Here is a 17,924-nt window from a genome sequence, read left to right as displayed (position 1 = left end):
TGTGTGTGTGTGTGTGTGTGTGTGTGTGTGTGTGTGTGTGTGTGTTTAAATCTGACCTTTTGTAAACCATGGCAGCAAATAGCTCCACAGTCTAATATTAAAATATTCAAAGGTCCTAATGAAGTCCTTTAGTACTTTAGGTCCTTCTCCTAATTCTGTATCTGGGGAATACTCTCTACGTTCGTTGAACCTAGGGAGCAGAGGACCTCATCCTGATACTCTCTTTGCAGTCTCATACAAGTCTAAGCCAGCCATTTCCCTCCCTGAGTGGAGCACTTTCACACTGAAATATAAAGAACTGGGTGATAAACAATCAAGAACAAATCAGATCTACAGTTTTTTCCTAAAAAAGCTAGTCCTCCTTCGCATCCTCCAGCTTCTCCTTTCTCCCCCTGCCTACCCTCTCCTTTTCCTTCTTCTCCCCTCTTCCTGTCATTTGTTTGTTGTTTGAGACAAGGGTTTGCTCTGTAGCCTGGGATGGCCTTGCATTTGTGATGTCCTACTTAGCTTTCAGAGTTCTGGGATCATAGACGAGCAGCACTCAGTCCAGCTAATTCTGTCCTTTAAAGGCATTGGAGGAGAAAAGCTTAAATGTCAAGTTTACGATTTTACAATGTTTTCAGATTAAAAATAAAAACAATTTTGCAAGCCAACACAGAGGACAAATGTATGGCCAGCCCCCTTCCTAGAGGCAAGAGAAAGCTCTGCAGCAGAGTTTATGCAAGCAACTCATCAGCTGCCTGCTCAGGCTAGAGGGCACTGCAGTTTACTTATTAGAGGTGTGGGTCCCCTTGAGTTCTATAGCTGGAAGATGCAAGCATGGAGAATTGAGTTTAAGAAAGTTATAAAGTGCCAAAATCCACAATTGATGACTCCCTTGCTTTTGTCTGAGATTTTAGAGTTACTTGTAAACACAACATTTTTATTAGTAGACATAGGGATTAAAAAGTCCTTTGTCACAAATAAAGCACCTTTTCCTACTAAAGAACATTGCCCTTGACACTTGTATGTGGAAATTGGGTAGCATCTTTCAGCAGGTTTCCTTACACAAACACATCTCCCATTTGTACTGGCTCAGGAAAGTTCTTCCTAAGGCGTGTCTCACTGGATGTTACAGAAACAAAGATAGCTACATGACCATGAGTTTGCAGGTTCAGTACATTTTAGTCACATAATATGCCAACATCTTTCTCCTTTATAGAGGATTCTATGCCAAAAAGCAGAGGTAGCGACTGAAAAGTTACAGTATTCTAAGGGCCCACTTGTTTCTACCTGTGCAATGCAATACTGCCAAAGCAAGTGAGGAAGGGTTTTTCCTTATTTACAGGTGTCTGCTTCCTCTCTTTTAATAAGGATTACCTAGAATATCAAGGCCTGAGGCAAAAATTGCTCATGACAATTGAGCTTTAATATTCTAGATTTTCTGTTTTGTTTAAAGTGACTTTATGTATGATACTGTATTCACCGAAGAAAAAAGATAACCTTATTTTCTATGACTAACATCTCTATCTTTTCATTTCACTCTTTATGGCTATGAGCACAATTTTCATACAGGTCGCACAAGCCTCATGAGGTCATGGTATATTCTTCCTTCTGTGGCCTGGCTTAGTTAACGTAACATAATCTCAGCATACTCATCATACTTTTAATAGTGTATTTCCTCTTTTTAAAGGCTGAGTATCGTCAATATTTAGTTTTTTCCTGATTTTGGTAGACTCAGAATGGCATGGCTATTGTGATTAATGCTATAATCAGTAGTCTGCACAGACATCTCTTCAGCATACTCTGTGTGTGTTTATGTGAGTATATGCCTAGTGTATGTGTGCATGTGTGTGGGGGGGTGTCTATTGTCTATGGAGGCCAGAGGCATCAAATTTCTCTGCATTTGAATTGCAGAAGGTCGTGAGCACCCTTATGTGGATGATGTGAATTCAACTCAGGAACTCTGGATGAACAATAATACTCTTAACCAGTGAGCAATCCTTCAGCCCAGCGTATTGTTTGATGGTTTTTAAGTGATTATATCAAATGAATCCATTGCCTCCTGATCATTGCCTCCTCATAGCTTGCAAATATGTCAGCTGTACCTGCCTGGTGTCACTTCCAGAGGGTGATCCAGGAAGGAAAGATCTGGCTTAAGCCTTAGAGGTTTGGTGGACCCTATCTCTGAAAAGCTCTCAGAACCTGGGTATGTGTCAAGAGAATCAGGTCAGGTCCCCTGAGATTAGTCAAATAGTAATATATCTTTCCCTATTGAAACATAGAATGACCCCAAACAGTAGCAGCCTCTAAACTGAAGCACTGTGGGTAGCCGAGGTTTTCCTCCTCACTCCTGGATGTGGATGACTGCCAGCCTAAACCCCTTACTGTAGGACCGTGAAAGGGAGCCTGATTGCTGATTTGACCTAAGGTTTGAAAGCCTGGTGACCTTGCAGGGGATAGCCCTGCAAGAAATGGTAGGTGTTTTGCCATGCTCCTGAACACCAGGCTGCTGATGCGAGGCCGCAGATATCCGTAGGTCTGTGGCCATCAGTCACATAAGGACAATGTCCCAAAACCCTTCACAGGTAGAAGATATGACCATAGGTCACGTAGCCTCAAGACAGATCTCCATTTTAATGAGGTACCTAAAGGTCTGAAGAGCTTAGCCAATAAACTCCCCTACCCCCTCCCAGACACTCCTCCCTGCAAAAGGTATTTAACCTCAGGCCCTCCCTGAGAAAGTGAGGTACAGTTTTACTCATCGCTACTTTCTACCATAACTATAAATGCCTTAAAACCTTTTAGTCAGGATGCATCATCGGGAGCAATGGAGCAGGTCTTCACCTAAAGAGCCAGCCATCTAATCTCCACCATCTAATCTCCAGCAGGAGGCCTCTCAGTGCTCCCTGCCAAGGCCTCCACCAAGCCAAGCCAGCTGCAGAACAAGCCAAGGACTATCCTCCCTGCAGGACCCAGCAATGCTCCCCTTTTTTCCCCTTCAGCTCCAGGTTAGATCTAGCCTGCAGGCCCCCACGCCGTCTTGAGCTCTTCTTCAGCATCCAGCAGTACCTGGTGTGCCAAAGAGCCTGAAAACCAGATTTCCTGGTCTCTGCACAGGCCAGGGGAGTCCCGAGATGGCTCCAGCAGTTCCCGGGACCTCAGACTGTGCTCTCCCACACCGGAGTGGTGTTCAGTGGCTTCACATAGCCTGACACCAGCACTGGAGTAAGGTAAGCGCAGTCAAAACTCCTGCGTCCCACCTCCACGAGTGGCCCAAGCCTGAAGCAGACAGGGGACACCCCCTAGCCCAGCACCTTACCTTCCTCAAATCATCCTCATAGGCTCACCTGACATTCACTGACCATTTAACAGACTTCTAGAATTAATTCCTCTCTTGGCTTTTCCTAGTAACTCTCTCTTCTTTTTCTCCATAGTAATTATCTTCTCACATCCTAATGTAGACATCTGTTTATTTTGACTTCTCACTGGTTATCATCTCCATGAGGCTAATGATTTTCATCAATTCAGTGATACATACACATTCCTTACAACACTGGCCACTTGCTATTCCAGTAAATTCTTGTGAGGAATGAATGAACGAACACACTCAGTACAGCCGTATTGTGTGTAAAACCTCAGACTTTACCGTATGCCTGGAGTCAGTTCTTTGGGTATGATGGTGTTTTACGCTATGTACTTGCACAGATTGAGTCTGCCCATGCTTAGCAGCAGCTGTTCTTAAATTCCAGGCAATACAGATGGCAGGTGGTACTGCAGACCACAGTTTGTGAGCTCGTTTGTCCTTTCAAATTCCTATAGCTCCATGCAGCTGTAATTTAGCAATGAGTTAGCTTAGCCCAGCTAAGCCTCCTTTTACCTTTCTCTGACCTTCAGTTTAACTTGCTCTTATCTGTGGTCCTCATAGAAGGAATAAAACTTCATCCAATTTTGCTGACACCAGGACTGCCAATGGATAGTCTCTGACAGGAGGTGCATTATTATCTGCTTAAAACTGATATGATCATGGCACTCTATTGCTAAGTCGGCTTCCTTTATCTGTCTCATCTGTTGTGGTGGATAAGGCCTTTCCTATCTATGGTCTTACTAAATCTCCGTTTCTGATGTGTTACACTTTACACCCCTTAATTCAGCTTGCCTTCCACCTTCATTCTGGCTCCAGTGTTTGAAAACTCAGTGGGAATTAACCTTGTCACTTAAGCAAATGAAAGAGGAGGATCCTTTAAATTACCATGGTCTACCAAATTAGTCATCTAATGAATGAATTGGCTATTAATTCAATACTTTTATGCACTGTCTTCTTAATGCCTATTTTACTCCAGGCATCACTCTATGGAGTGGATAAAGAACATGGTAGAAATTGCAATGATGAAGATGTCATGTCTCATGGGAACCAGGGAAAATAGTAAGGCCAGTATGATGAAGCCAAGTAAAAGCTGAATATAATGCAAGAGTTAGAGTTAAGTAGGTCACATGGGCAAAGAATATGCATCATCATCCCTAAGCAGGTGGGTGTGGGCTCCATGAAAATGCTGACAAAGCCAGTAAGTGGACTTTCTGCTTCAAGCTCCTATCTTGGCTTATCTTGATAATGAGCTGTAATGTGGATGATGAAATAAATCTTTTGTTCCATAAGTTCCTTTTTACTTAGTGTTTATTATAGTAACAGAAAGAAAAGTAGAACAGATGCTGTGTATTTGAAGTAATCATTGGAAACACTCTTGGGCTCACTGTGGTTGATATCTGTGGAGGACTAAAGGGATTAAAGCAATTAGGAAGTCTATAAAATAATTGAGAAAGGGATGTTGGCCTGGCCTAGGTTAAAAGTGGTGGAATGATGCAATGTTAAAATGATTGTGAAGAATTTCCCAATGACTTATTGGGCAACTGATGAAAAAGAAGGTAGAAATTACACAGTATTAAAATGGAGAGGGTAAGGCAACTGAAAAAATGGGACCCAACATACAAGGGAGACACACAGGATTGGAGGTGGTCACTGAGGGTCCCACACTGTAAGTAAGTGATCATAGACCAGAGCCATTCAGCTGTATGGCTCCTGAGTTCCGAAGAGGGGTACTACCATTGCTTTTATTTGTAAGTCATCATTTTGTATATGGCAATGAAGTTTAAGAGACTGGATCTTCAAGGGAAGATTGAGAGGGAAAAAAGTAGCAAGGATGAACATCAGGGCATTTTAAGAACATGAGGACTTGTCTGTGAGTATTTGCTACTGAGTATTTGCTAAAAACATAACATGTTGGATGAATATTTATTGATATGAATGGCATGTCATGAGAGGCTATTAATTTTAAGCCTGAATGTGCCTCTAATAGTCCATCATCTAATGTCAAAACAGCTTGAAAAATGTGGAAATTATTTGTCTATATGAGAACAATGGCTGAGTTCCATTAATCTATGTAGTGGTTTAATCAGAATTGTTTAGATTGCATAGACAGTGCTACAAACTCAAAAATTATTTTTATTCTCAGACTCTCTCTTGACACTCTTATGGAAATTAAATGCCTGGGGACTTTAATCTAAAAAAATTAATCATCTATAAAATGATGTGCTGAAATTGTGATATGAATAAAAATTCTATAAATAACATATATCCCAATTATACATAGTCGCATTTCCTTCTTGTATGTGAACCTGTCTCTCCTGATTGCCACTTAATAGGGAGCTCTTCTACTTCTCATTATGAACATTTGGGATTCTTCATAGAATTCTTGCCTTGTTGTGATATAGGAATGTTTTATTTATTCAAAATTTGTTACCAAGTATCCATGTGCTAAAAGTTGTTCTGGATTTTGAAGATTCATGAAGGCACTCATAGCATCTCTGTATCCATAATTCCCACATTTCAAAACATCCAGTAGGACTCGGATATTTCTCTACCTATTACACAGGACAGGACTAAAATCTTCTTTGGCTAGTGCAGTCATTGATCACAATTTATTGCTTCTCTCCCAGTACCATATACACAGGGTGGAAACATCTCTAACACATTTGTACTATGAATCAAAAACATGGGAGAATTCTGAAGGGAGTCTCTACATATATATTATAATTCTGTCTGAACTTAGTGAAGATATAAAGTTAGAGAAGACCTGCCTAGTATATGGAAACACATGTGGTGGCACATTCTATAGATGATATGATATTTTCCTATATATCCATTCATCCATACTCATGATTAAGATTACTTCTATAATTAGCCAAAGGGAATAATTATTAATAGAATTATTACAACATGTTTTCATTGGTCTGTTTTCAGTTGCCAATAGGTGAAGACCACAGGTTGTATTGTTTAAGAGAAAGGTCTAGGGATATATCCCTAGTTCAGTGTCAGGGTATTTGTTCTGAATGAACAACACACAAGACTCTGGGCTCAAAACTAGGAGAGAGATGGGAATAGGGAGAGGGAGACACTGCCAAAAGGATGGAAGAAGAAAGTGGGTGAGGAAGGATGGAAATAGGTAAGGAAGAATGAAAGAAAGGAGGGAGTGGAAGAAGGGAACTGGCTTATTTGGGTGATGAATATGGAGCTTCAGGGTTAAGGTGCTTCACTTGGTGATGGTCTTATGGTGGGCAGAGTCCTGAGATGGCAGCAAGCTCCATATAGAATTAGACAGTATGCAAGCAAACACACACACGCATGCACTCAGGTATTTCTCCTGACCTTGTCTTTTTATCACAAAATTATGAGGATTCAATCATGAAAGGTCTTTGATTACCTTGCTTAATTTTATTTGTCTTCCAAAGACCCTGTTTTGCTACCATATTTGAATGTTTGTACTTTCAAATTACCTTGAGATAAGAATGAAATCTCAACACTTGAAAACTTACACAGACAACTCAACATTATATCCAGCTATAGTGATACTGTAATGAAAGTCTGCACTCAAACCAGATCCATTCCAAAATCATCACTTATAAAAAAAAATGTATATATAAAGTGACAATTGCAATAGTGTGCACTATTGGTGATGGTGTTGGTGGGTATCAATGTTATTAAGTAACGTTTACAGGAGTACAATTAAAATGATACCATGACAATAGATATGGCAACTAAATCATATAGTAAGTGATTGACAGGTAGGGATCATATACAGAATAAATACACTGAGAAAAAGTTAATTCTTCCCTCAAGAGAACAGCAGATAGAACAGCACAGCAGGAGCTTTCCACATGCCACACAGCATGGCAAGCAACTTAAATTTATAAGTTACTTCTTTTTTGTCGTACACTGACCAAATAGCTTAAAAACATAATTCAAGGAAGGGTTAATTTTGGCTCATGATTTCAGGGTATTTCTGTCCATCATGATGGCAAAGCACAGAGGTAGAAGGTAGAGGTTAGTTTGTGAGGGCCATAGCATGAGGCAGAGTAGTTATTAATGTCTTAGATGATCAGTGTGGCAATTTGAATAAGAGTGGTCCCCATGAGCTCATATATTTAAATGTTTAGTCCCCAGTTGGTATAAGGTTTGAGAAGAATTAGGAGACACGGCCTTGCTGTAGGATTTGTGTCACTGGTGTTGGGCTTTGAGGTTTCAAAAGCCCATGCCAGGCCCAGTCGCTCCCTTTCTCCACATCATGGTTGTATTTCAAATTGTAAGCACAAAGTTTCTGCTTAGGTGCCATTCCTGTTTGCCTGCATGCCCGTCTACTGCTGCCATAATTTCTGTCATGGTGATCATAGACTTTACTCACCTCTAGAGTCATGAACCTGAAACTAAATGATTTCTTTTATAAGTTGCCTTGGTCACAGTGTTTTGTCATGACAATAGAAAAGCAACTAAGATTATCAGGAAGCATAGATTGAGACTCAAAGCAGGGCTTGACTGTTACCCTGGAAGGCCAGTCCACAATATCTACCTCTTTCAGTCATAAATGGGGATAAGCTTATGAGTGACAGTTCACAATAAAATCCTAACAAGTGAGAGAGGATGATGAAGTCTTCCAAGAATGACCTTTTCTATTATCTTTTGTCTGTCTAGGTACTTTTATATTCAGTGACCCTACAATACCTAGAAAGTTTGAATTTTGTTTACTAAGATGTCTCCCAAAGACACATCTTTTTTTTTTTTTTTTTTTTTTTTTTTTTTTAATTTGGTAACCAGTTCAATTACTAACAGTCCTCACTGGAATGTCAATTCTTTGGAATAGAGAAAAATGTTAGTTACACATTAGTTCTCAGAATGTCTGCACAGAGAATAGCAAAAAAACTGTCTCCCCAGGAGATAGAATATTAGGTTAGTGACTTGAAAATGCCAGGATCCCCAAATCCCATATCCAACACCTGCTTTGGAATGAGACAATTGCCTGTAAATGAGCCTTTAAGTGCTATTGTTCTTGGATAGTAGATAAAGAAGCCCCAGAAGAAAGGAAAAGATAGGTAGGCTTTTGAGAGCTTTCTATGTCTTAGGAAAGAGACTTAGAACAATGTGGGTTGAGAAAAAAGGAAGTTAAATATGGGAACCAAGATTCAGAGGCCAAAAGGAGAGATGTAAGGAAGGGAAGGGCTGAGAGAAAGTTTGTGGCCCTCATAGCTGCTTTCACGTGGGACTTCTTATTCCTGCATTTGTCTTAACTAGTTGTTCTGATTTACACTAAGAAATATATTCTTTTTCTGACAGTTCTGAAGCCAACCTCTCTGAAATATATTTATTCCTACCCCAAGGTGCACCAAGATATTGCATATATCTGTAACTAGTTTTTATGTATTGAACTCCTACCTGTGTAGACAATGTTTCCCCCAAAGAACAGTCACTATGCCTTGTATTTCACAGCCTGAGGACACCTAGTTTTCCCCCTTACATATAGAAAATCAAATTATTATAAATCTCAGCATCACTCAAAATGTCAGATTTTCCATCATATCCTAGGGCCTCATATGTGTTAGGGAAGTGCTTTCACAAAGGCTCCCAGTCCTCCCTATAATTTTTATTTGTTTATTTTTCTTTTTAGTTAAAATCTCATTTAAATAGTGTTTTTATATGTTGGTGTGTTAGCATATGTGTATGTGTACTTGTGTGTGCATAGATATGTCATGGTAAGTGGAGGTCAAAGAAAAGTATGTAGAAGTCAGCTCTCTTCTTCTATCATATGCGGGCCTGGGGATAGAATGCAGGTTTGTCTTGAATTTGTAACCTTCCTGCTTCATCTTTATATGTAGCTCACACTGTAGGTTTGTAGTACCATAACCAGCTTCTTTGCATCTGAAACCACTTGATATATTACTTTTAGAAATGAAGCATATATCCAAAATGGCAGTGTACTGGCTAGTTTTGTGTGTCAACTTGACACAGGCTGGAGTTATCACAGAAGGGAGCTTCAGTTAGGGAAGTGCCTCCATGAGATCCAGCTGTGGGGCATTTTATCAATTGCCCCTTGTGGGTGGTGCCATCCCTGGGCTGGAGGTCTTGGGCTCTATAAGAGAGCGGGCTGAGCAAGCCAGGGGAGGCAAGCCAGCAAGGAACATCTCTCCATGGCCTCTGCATCAGCTCCTGCTTTCTGACCTGCTTGAGTTCCAGTCCTGACTTCCTTTGTGACAAACAGCAATGTGAAGTAAGCCAAATAAACCCTTTCCTCCCCAACTTACTTCATGGTCATGATGTTTGTGCAGGAATAGAAACCCTGACTAAGACAGGCAGTAAAAAGCAAAGGTGACAAACATGGTAATTGGGTTCTCTAAGGAGTGTGTGTGTGTGTAAGGACTTGATGCTATGATGGGTTGGAGGCAATCCTGGGAAGAGGAAGAGCCATGCCCTGACAGATTGTTGTAGAGCAGAGGAAGCTGATAAAGGACAAGAAACCCAGGATAGGTAATGCACAATGGATGTAAGAGAGCAAGGACAATTAGAATTTTAAAGAGAAAGTTCCTTAAAAGATCTTTAAGAAAAGTAAGGTTAAAAGGTGAGATGCGGAGGCCATGATGATTGTTCCTGCTCCTTCTATGTGAAAGGATTAGAATTTTATTTGAAATATAATGTAGTAAGTGTTTGTTGAATGAATACATGAATGAGTTTCAATGTTTCACCAAGGACAAGGACATATTAATATGCCTCTGAAGACATTTGGTGACACAATAACATTAGTTAATACATCTTGTGTAGCAGGTTGGAAGATATTGTACACTCCAGAGGTTTCCAATTTTTCTTAAAATTAAATTCATTTATCGTTTGTGGACAGCTATTTGCGAATCAGCTCTTTTCCCAGTTACACAACAAATGTGTGTTCAAAACAGAATAGAGGAAATAAACAGCATTGTATTAAATTTTGTTTGCCTTGAAAATGAGAGAAAAAAGATCTTTCAAGACAAATTGAACAAAGCTTTGCAAGTTCGATATTTGAAGTCACAGGCATTCCTTTTTAAAAACATATAATGTTTTAATAAGTACACGGAGCGGGCAGAGAAAAAGCTCCTATATACACTGGTGCTGTAAGAATTCATAGAGTAGCCGAAAGTGTTGCTGGGTATGTGTAATTCTGAGCCTCGAGTCAAGTACAGTATGTGGGAGTTTGTTTAGTTCTAAAATATTTGTTTAATTTTTTTAGTTCATAAAGTGACAGTGCAACTAGAAAATAACATGTTACAGCATCCACATTCTCTTAATTATATTTCAAGCTCATCTTGACTTTGCTAAAATGCAGGAATAATTCTTTCAAAGATGCAATGACCGGTTATGACTTTACCCTTGACTCAAAAGTGTCACTTCAGCAAACATACAGTATTTGTCACCCTGAATACCATTAAACAGCAGCACTACCCAAAGGAACTCTGCGCAGTCTCACAAGAATAGCACAGAAAGAACTTAATTAATCTTGCTGTCATTGCCATGATTCTTTTCATTAGTTTTCCTGTGATCTGATCAACCAGACTTCTTCGAATTGGAAAGGGAAATTCACAGTCTCTTGAGAAAGCATTTTAGAAAGGTAGACAGCATGGTGGTAGGTAGATTTTTGCAGATAGATGCCACTACTGTTATTCTAGTTAAGGTAATCTCCACATTTCCTGTTTAAGATTATAAAATCCAAGGAAATATAAATTATCTTCAGCTGAGAAACTGCTCTGTACTTTGGGCACCAATTATGTACTTGAAAGTAATGGTCATAGTTCACATTCCCTTTGGAATATTGATGCTTGGTATGCCACTAGGAGCACATAGTAGATCTGACATCACTGCTCACCACTGGGAAGCACATGGGGTAGCATGAGAGTTTAAGTGAGGGGGGGAAACAGGCACGGCCTGGTAGTCAGCTCTTAGTGAGTCATCGTTTGTGAAGGACTACCTTGAAATGAGCATTTTTAGACAGAGTTTTTATTTATCTATGTTTATATATATAATATATATATTAAGTATATATATTAAAATGCTGGCCACAGTTTAATCTTCTGAAAAAAATTTATACTATTTTACATATATATTAACTGTAAGAAGTTCATCTGCAACTACCAGATTACCATCAAGAACTTAAACTCTGATCATCTGATTATTTGACAGACTAACAGATACAGGATAACTTGATAATGTGGGCCCTCTCTATATGTGAAAGCTAGCTTCTCATACAGTCCCATCTGTTCTCTGTTTACTTGTACTTATGTTCTTGGACAATATTACCACTGAAAAATAGGACTAACTTTTACATCTACTAGGGTAATATGAAGCAACTGAAAAATTTCCCCAAGGTAAAATGCCCCCTTCTGTCTCTAGGGTCAAATACTCTTAGAAAAGCCTCCTGGTATGCTGTGAGGACATGCAAGACTATCTCTGCAGATGTGAACAGGACAAAGAACAGATACTAGCCAGTAGCAAACATCAATGAGACATGAAAGTAAATCCATACTTTGGCCAAAGGCCTTTTTACCTGTGTCATGCCTTTGGGTACCTGAAGCCAGGCCCAATATTTCAAATCAAAATTCAAAAGACTACATGCTAACATGATAAAAATAATTTCTATTTGAAGCCATAGAGGTTTAAAGTTATGTTTGAAATACCTCATACCCTCCCATGTGTTCTCGGGTCACCTGCTATTGGACTCAGCCATCTTTACTATTCTTCCTTACTATTTAATTCTATTCTTACTTCTATATGTCTTCTATCTCTGCCAGACTTTGACTACTCACTTTCGCACATGTGCCTGGCTGCATGCTTTTACGCTGCTCTTAAGGACTTCACCACACATTTTCTACCTGTAGAAACACCACTCTCCTTTGGGTGAGCTATTCGTTGTCCTCTTCAATGAGGCTGTTTTCTTTTGCCTAAGTGATTCTTTCCCTTTCTTCTATGTAATCTATTATTATTTTTATTTCTTGATCCTTTAAATATGTGCCATAAGTATGTATAATACAAAATTTCTTTTGAAAAAAATATTAACTCCCACATATTTTATTATATCTTAGTAGTTTTGTAACTCCAGTGTTATATCTTCCTGCTTTCCCTAGGAGAGTGAACTATTCTGTCTCTGGGAATGCTATTGATAGTCTTGAGCAGCCAGTCTTCTACATGTGGTCAAGGCTGAAGTAAGCTTCCTGGTCAAGCCACTCAGTGATAGACATTCTCCAGCGATTAACATAGTACTTAAAAGTCTTGATCGTGTTGGACCTACCTGGGATATATTGGGTCAATTAAAGCATCCAGAACTGCCTAATTCTATGTGTCCTAAGTTCCCTCTTAATCTCCCCTCCAAAGACCTGACAGCAAGCATTCCCCAATTAACACCTCAACAGTATTATAACTTCCATATGAGACTTTTATACTTACACTTAGTATATATAAAATAAATGCTTGTAGGATAAATTAAGGCCCAAAAATATAGCTCTGGATAAACACAATTAATCTCTTTAAAATTTATTTATTTATTTATTTATTTATTTATTGCAATAATGAGAACTTACACAAGTTAAGTAAGAGCTTGTTCTACACTGAAATACATTCCCAGAGTTTTTTTGTGCTTTTCATTTTGGGACATGGTCTCACTAAACTGTGAAGAGAAACTTGAATTTAGAATCTTTTTTTTTTTTTTTTTGGCTTTTTTCGAGACAGGGTTTCTCTGTGTAGCCTTGGCTGTCCTGGAACTCATTCTGTAGACCAGGCTGGCCTCGAACTCAGAAATCTGCCTGCCTCTGCCTCCCAAGTGCTGGGATTAAAGGCATGCGCCACCACCACCCGGCTTGAATTTACAATCTTTATAGTCATCCTCCCAAATAATTGGGATTACAAGCCCATAGTACATACAATTTCATTGTTTTAGTTAAATGACAAGACTATTTTCTACAGGGATGACTATTAAATGAGTCTTGAGAAAAAAAAACTTTGATGCAGAGAAATGTGTAGAGAATTTGACCCATAGAAACTATTAATAATAAGCTGCTCTGAGGCACCAACTAAAGTCACTTGTTTTCTTAATCTACTATATAGTTAATAAATATTTATCAATACTCAGCTTTGAAACATATGTCAGGGAACAAGGAAGAACATGATCTGAATGGTTTTATGGCATTCGGAGAATAGAGTACTGCAACGCCAGGTTTATCAGCGTCTGTATCACTCTGATGCGCTGGGTAGGAGGATACTAAGGGAGGTTAGAAAAGGCTTCATGAGGATCTAATGCTGGTCAGGCTCCACTTCCTCATCTGTAGCGCTATACTCATCTTCAATTATGACCAGAAGATTCTGAGAGGGTAAACAGGCTGGAAAGCTGGGATGCTGTAGGTGGCAGTGAGCAGAGGGAGAACAGACTCTCTGGCGGCAGCTTCCATGGGACAGCTCGTTTAATGGGGGGAAACAGAGACTACTTAAACATAGTAGGGGCTTTCAGGGTGAGTTGTACATCATTGGCTGGGGCCAGGGTATTTGGGACACCTCACCTGCATGAAGAGGAATTCCCAGTGCTGCTGGATATGACCTTATAAAGGGGAAGAAAGTTTAAACTGGTTGCCAGGCTATGTGACCTCCTCTGGTGGACAAAGTTGGGGACACTGGACACACAGGCATAGGGCAGGAGAGGAGTGATCCTCCTGCTAATCTCAGGACAAGGTTTCCAGAGTTTGAACACCCTGATCCTACTCTTTCTCCATCCGGTCCCACAGTTCCCTAGCCCCACAATTTGATATCTACACTACAAAGAAAACAATCTAAGATTATTAAAATAAGAGTAAAGTAACCTAGACACATATACAAAATCCTGTGCAAATGTCCAGAATTAAAACCAATGTGGTGACAAGAGTCAACTGATGTTGAAGAAGGGGCAAGACCCCACTTCTTTCTACATCTTGGGTCTCAGGAACCTCACTTCCCTGGATTTTGTATTGCTTTCAGTTATGGTCAGAAAGCCTTTTTCTTGTGAAATGGGTAATGATTAATGCAGAAGTTTATATTTGGTCAAAGTATCTAGTAGAACGAAGGGCCATTGCAAAGCTGAGGATGAAGCATGTATACCAACCTCTTTCCATCATAATCTCAGGTAATGAAATCAGAATGAATCAGAATCTTAAGTGTAATGAAAGAGCTGACAGATGAAGGAGAGAGCTATGAGATGCAGACTTCTGGACATGAAACCCAGAGCATCCACAGTTACATAGGACCTTCATAAGATCAAGTCAGTCAAAACTTCAGTATGGACAGGGAAGGGCCCTGAGGCTCAACACCTACCAAGGGGGATATTGGGAGTTGGTACTTGTTGAGAGAGGGTCACTTTCCTTTGGGAATGAGCCTACAGGTAGGTTTCTAATGTCACAGTAAATAGTCTCATACCTCTCCACATATGAGCAGCACAATGTGACCAAGTCTGGGTAGGTATTAATACTTACAATAGGAAAACATAAAGGTGGCAGGGAAGTGAGGTATAGGATTCCAGGAGGAGTTGGTGGAAGGTAATTGTGGATGGATATGACTAAAATATTATATAAATGTATGAAAATGTCCAAAGAATAAATAATAGTATTATTTTTCAATAGAAGGAGAGACAGAAAGTGTGATAAATGTTCCACAGATCATGTGATGGGAGGCAGTCTTCATTCCTGCCACAAGAATGTGGAAAAGTTTAGAGTGTTTTCAGGAAAGCTATGTGCCGCATGATAACAGATTCAAAATATAGAATCCCTAACTACTGAACGGTCTGTGAAAATGTGGTTGTTATACCATCATGTGACAGTGGGGATATGCAATAGTGTTGGAATGTCTGCTACCAGTCATGGTGCTCGTTTGCTCAGGGTTTCTGTCTTCATGCCACTGATGAAACACAAGAACTGATAACAACCATGAGAACAATACATTTGCATGGGTGATCTCGTCTAATAGGGACTCACCTATTTAACTAGTTTTGGAGCAAATCAGATTTCAAGCTGTCAGAAGATCTGAACGCTGGCAGAAGATAACGAAGATAAAAGCGGAACAGCAACTGTCTGAAAACTGACTCCCTTCAGCACCCTAGGAAAGGACCAAATCAAACCACAGAGTGCACTGGATTTTGTGTCACACAGATGGACAGAAATTCACAGGAAAGATGTTGAAGGTACAAGTGTGGTGGAAATGTGCACATTCCTGACTCCCAAGTACACTTCTTTGTCAATCAGCTGTTTCTCTTCTAGGACATACCTGCATTGTGCTGCTGTATCATAGATGAGCTTGTTTCTGAGACTCTCAAGCTCTAAGAAATGTCTTAAATTGACATTGTTTACAGTTGTCTTGGGTGGTAAAGCCTGAGATGCCCACAGTGGGCAGCAATATCACATTTGTCTTCAACTTTTATGAGAGAAGGGCTTTCTAATCACAATAATACTTTTAAAATAAAGCTGTGGGGTTTTTTTTTGAAATATAAAAAGAATAGTTTCAAAAAGATCTACACCCTCTCTACATGTATTTATGGACATGTGGATATGACTCATATTTTCTTAGAAACGAGCAAGGCATTGATATTGATAGGAATGTAGGAAACTTAACACACTTCATAGCAGCTAGTAAGTCACACTAATATCTAAGGTAGGCCCTCTTCAATATGAACTATTCAGGGCTGACAGAAACTGAGACATAACTGATTTGATTAAGATGACCACTTACAAAGGACTCTTTGAGGTCTATGACCTAAGCCAAGCTAGTGTAGTCTTGCTTGAAAAGATCAATGGAGACAATCATATTTATTCCCCAATGCACTCACTGAGAGATAGACAGGGAACCTATAAGTCAGGAAGGGCAGTGACACAAAGCTACAGGGTCACATAGATTCAAGTATGTGTGTCCAATGTGCTAGAGGGATAAGTAGAAAAAGGCAGAAAGAAAAGACAATGAAAAGGAGGTCTAGAGAGGGAGACATAGAAGTGAAATGAGGTCAGAGAGGGAAGGAGAAAGAATTAGAAACCGGACAGAAGATTAGATTAGGAAGGCACCTAATTTTAAATAAACTTAGAAAGAGAGAGACAGAGACAGAGAGACAGAGACAGAATCAGAGACATACAGAGACATAGATAGAGACACAGAGAGTTATTTAAAAGTTTGTTACAAACTTTTCAGTCATCTTGTGCTGTTCTTTTTCCAGAGTAAAGTTTAAAGACTCTGTTCCTCCAATAGTAGTGTATATTAATATCTTTTCTTCTACTCTTAATTTAGTATAAGGGAATCAATAGACTGATACAAGGAGGAACCACTGTCAAATATTTTTGCTACTACTTGGTGTTGCCTTTTAACTGTCTCCAAATTAAAAGAACACAAAATTCCAAACCTGTGAGGAAGTGGAAGATGCATCCTGAGAGAAGGAAGAGGAGAGCATGCTTGAGAAGCTAAGGAGAATTTGAAAGTTCCATAGTGGAGTTAGAGGGTTAAGACTTCTCCAAGAAAGTGATGGCTTCCAGCATGCAAGATAAAAACACTGCCTTTGTAAGGTTTGCATGTAAACAATGAGCTTATTGTTAGTTGAATCCTGCATCTCTTAAGCTTGTAGGAAAGGTGTTTTCCTGATAGTCAAAGCTTTTCTCTAAAAGTCACAGGTACTGATGAAGAGTATTAACTTTTGACACAACATGTCATTTGTTACTTATAGGAGGGATGTCCTCAAAGCATTAGATCCCCAGAGAATTATCTTGCCCAAGACTTGTATGACTAGCATACTTTTGGGGAAGAGTGGAATTGTAACATTTTGGTGACTCCATGTAACATACTCCTTTTATCTGGTTTCTTTGTATGGATCTGCAACAAGACACACTTATTTTATTGTATGTTTTTGAGACAGTGTCTCATGAACTTACTGTGTCTAAGGGTGACCTTGAACTCTTAATCCTCCTCTCTTTACCTTTTTTTTTTTTTATGGTTTTTTGAGACAGGGTTTCTCTGTGTAGCCCTGGCTGTCCTGGAGCTCGCTCTGTAGACCAGGCTGGTCTCGAACTCAGAAATCCGCCTGCTTCTGCCTCATAAGTGCTGGGATTAAAGGCGTGCACCACTATCACCTGACTCTCTTTACCTTTCAAGTACTAAAATTACAGGACTACACTATCACAGAACTCAAAATGCAAATCTTTAGGGAGATTTTGAAGAATAAACAAAATTTTATTCACCACTATAGAAAATATATCACAGAAACCATTAAGGGCATGTAAGAAAGCAAAAAGTCAGCAGTAGTGGCAAGAAGAGTAAGACAAAATCCATGACATTTAAAAGAAGAGATTTTAAAATAAGTAAAAAATAGGTGATAATGAGTTAGAATGAAGCAAAAGCAGAAAAAACCTTGAAGTCAAAACACATAGTTAAAGCTGTATTTACTGGAAAAATCATCTGTAGCTGAACCAAGGTACTTGAAAGGATTTTGAGCTACAAGCAAAGAGAACAGAGCTGGTGGTTGAAATTCTATTAATACAAATATTAGCTAACTCAATACTTGACTCAAGTTGTGGGTTCAATGGCCATATTTAATACAGCTGTCAGGTAT

General features: G+C 39.4%; 1 protein-coding gene across 1 annotated transcript in view; it reads right to left on the bottom strand.

Moving 5' to 3' along the window:
* Znf385d (zinc finger protein 385D) overlaps positions 1 to 17,924 on the bottom strand; it is a 764,160-nt gene that overhangs the window by 88,923 nt on the left and 657,313 nt on the right. The window lies entirely within an intron of this gene.

Source organism: Mastomys coucha, unplaced genomic scaffold (genome assembly GCF_008632895.1).
Source record: "Mastomys coucha isolate ucsf_1 unplaced genomic scaffold, UCSF_Mcou_1 pScaffold9, whole genome shotgun sequence".
NCBI classification, from domain to species: domain Eukaryota; kingdom Metazoa; phylum Chordata; class Mammalia; order Rodentia; family Muridae; genus Mastomys; species Mastomys coucha.
Note: the sequence above shows the minus strand (reverse complement) of the source record. Positions and strands in the feature narration are given on the sequence as shown.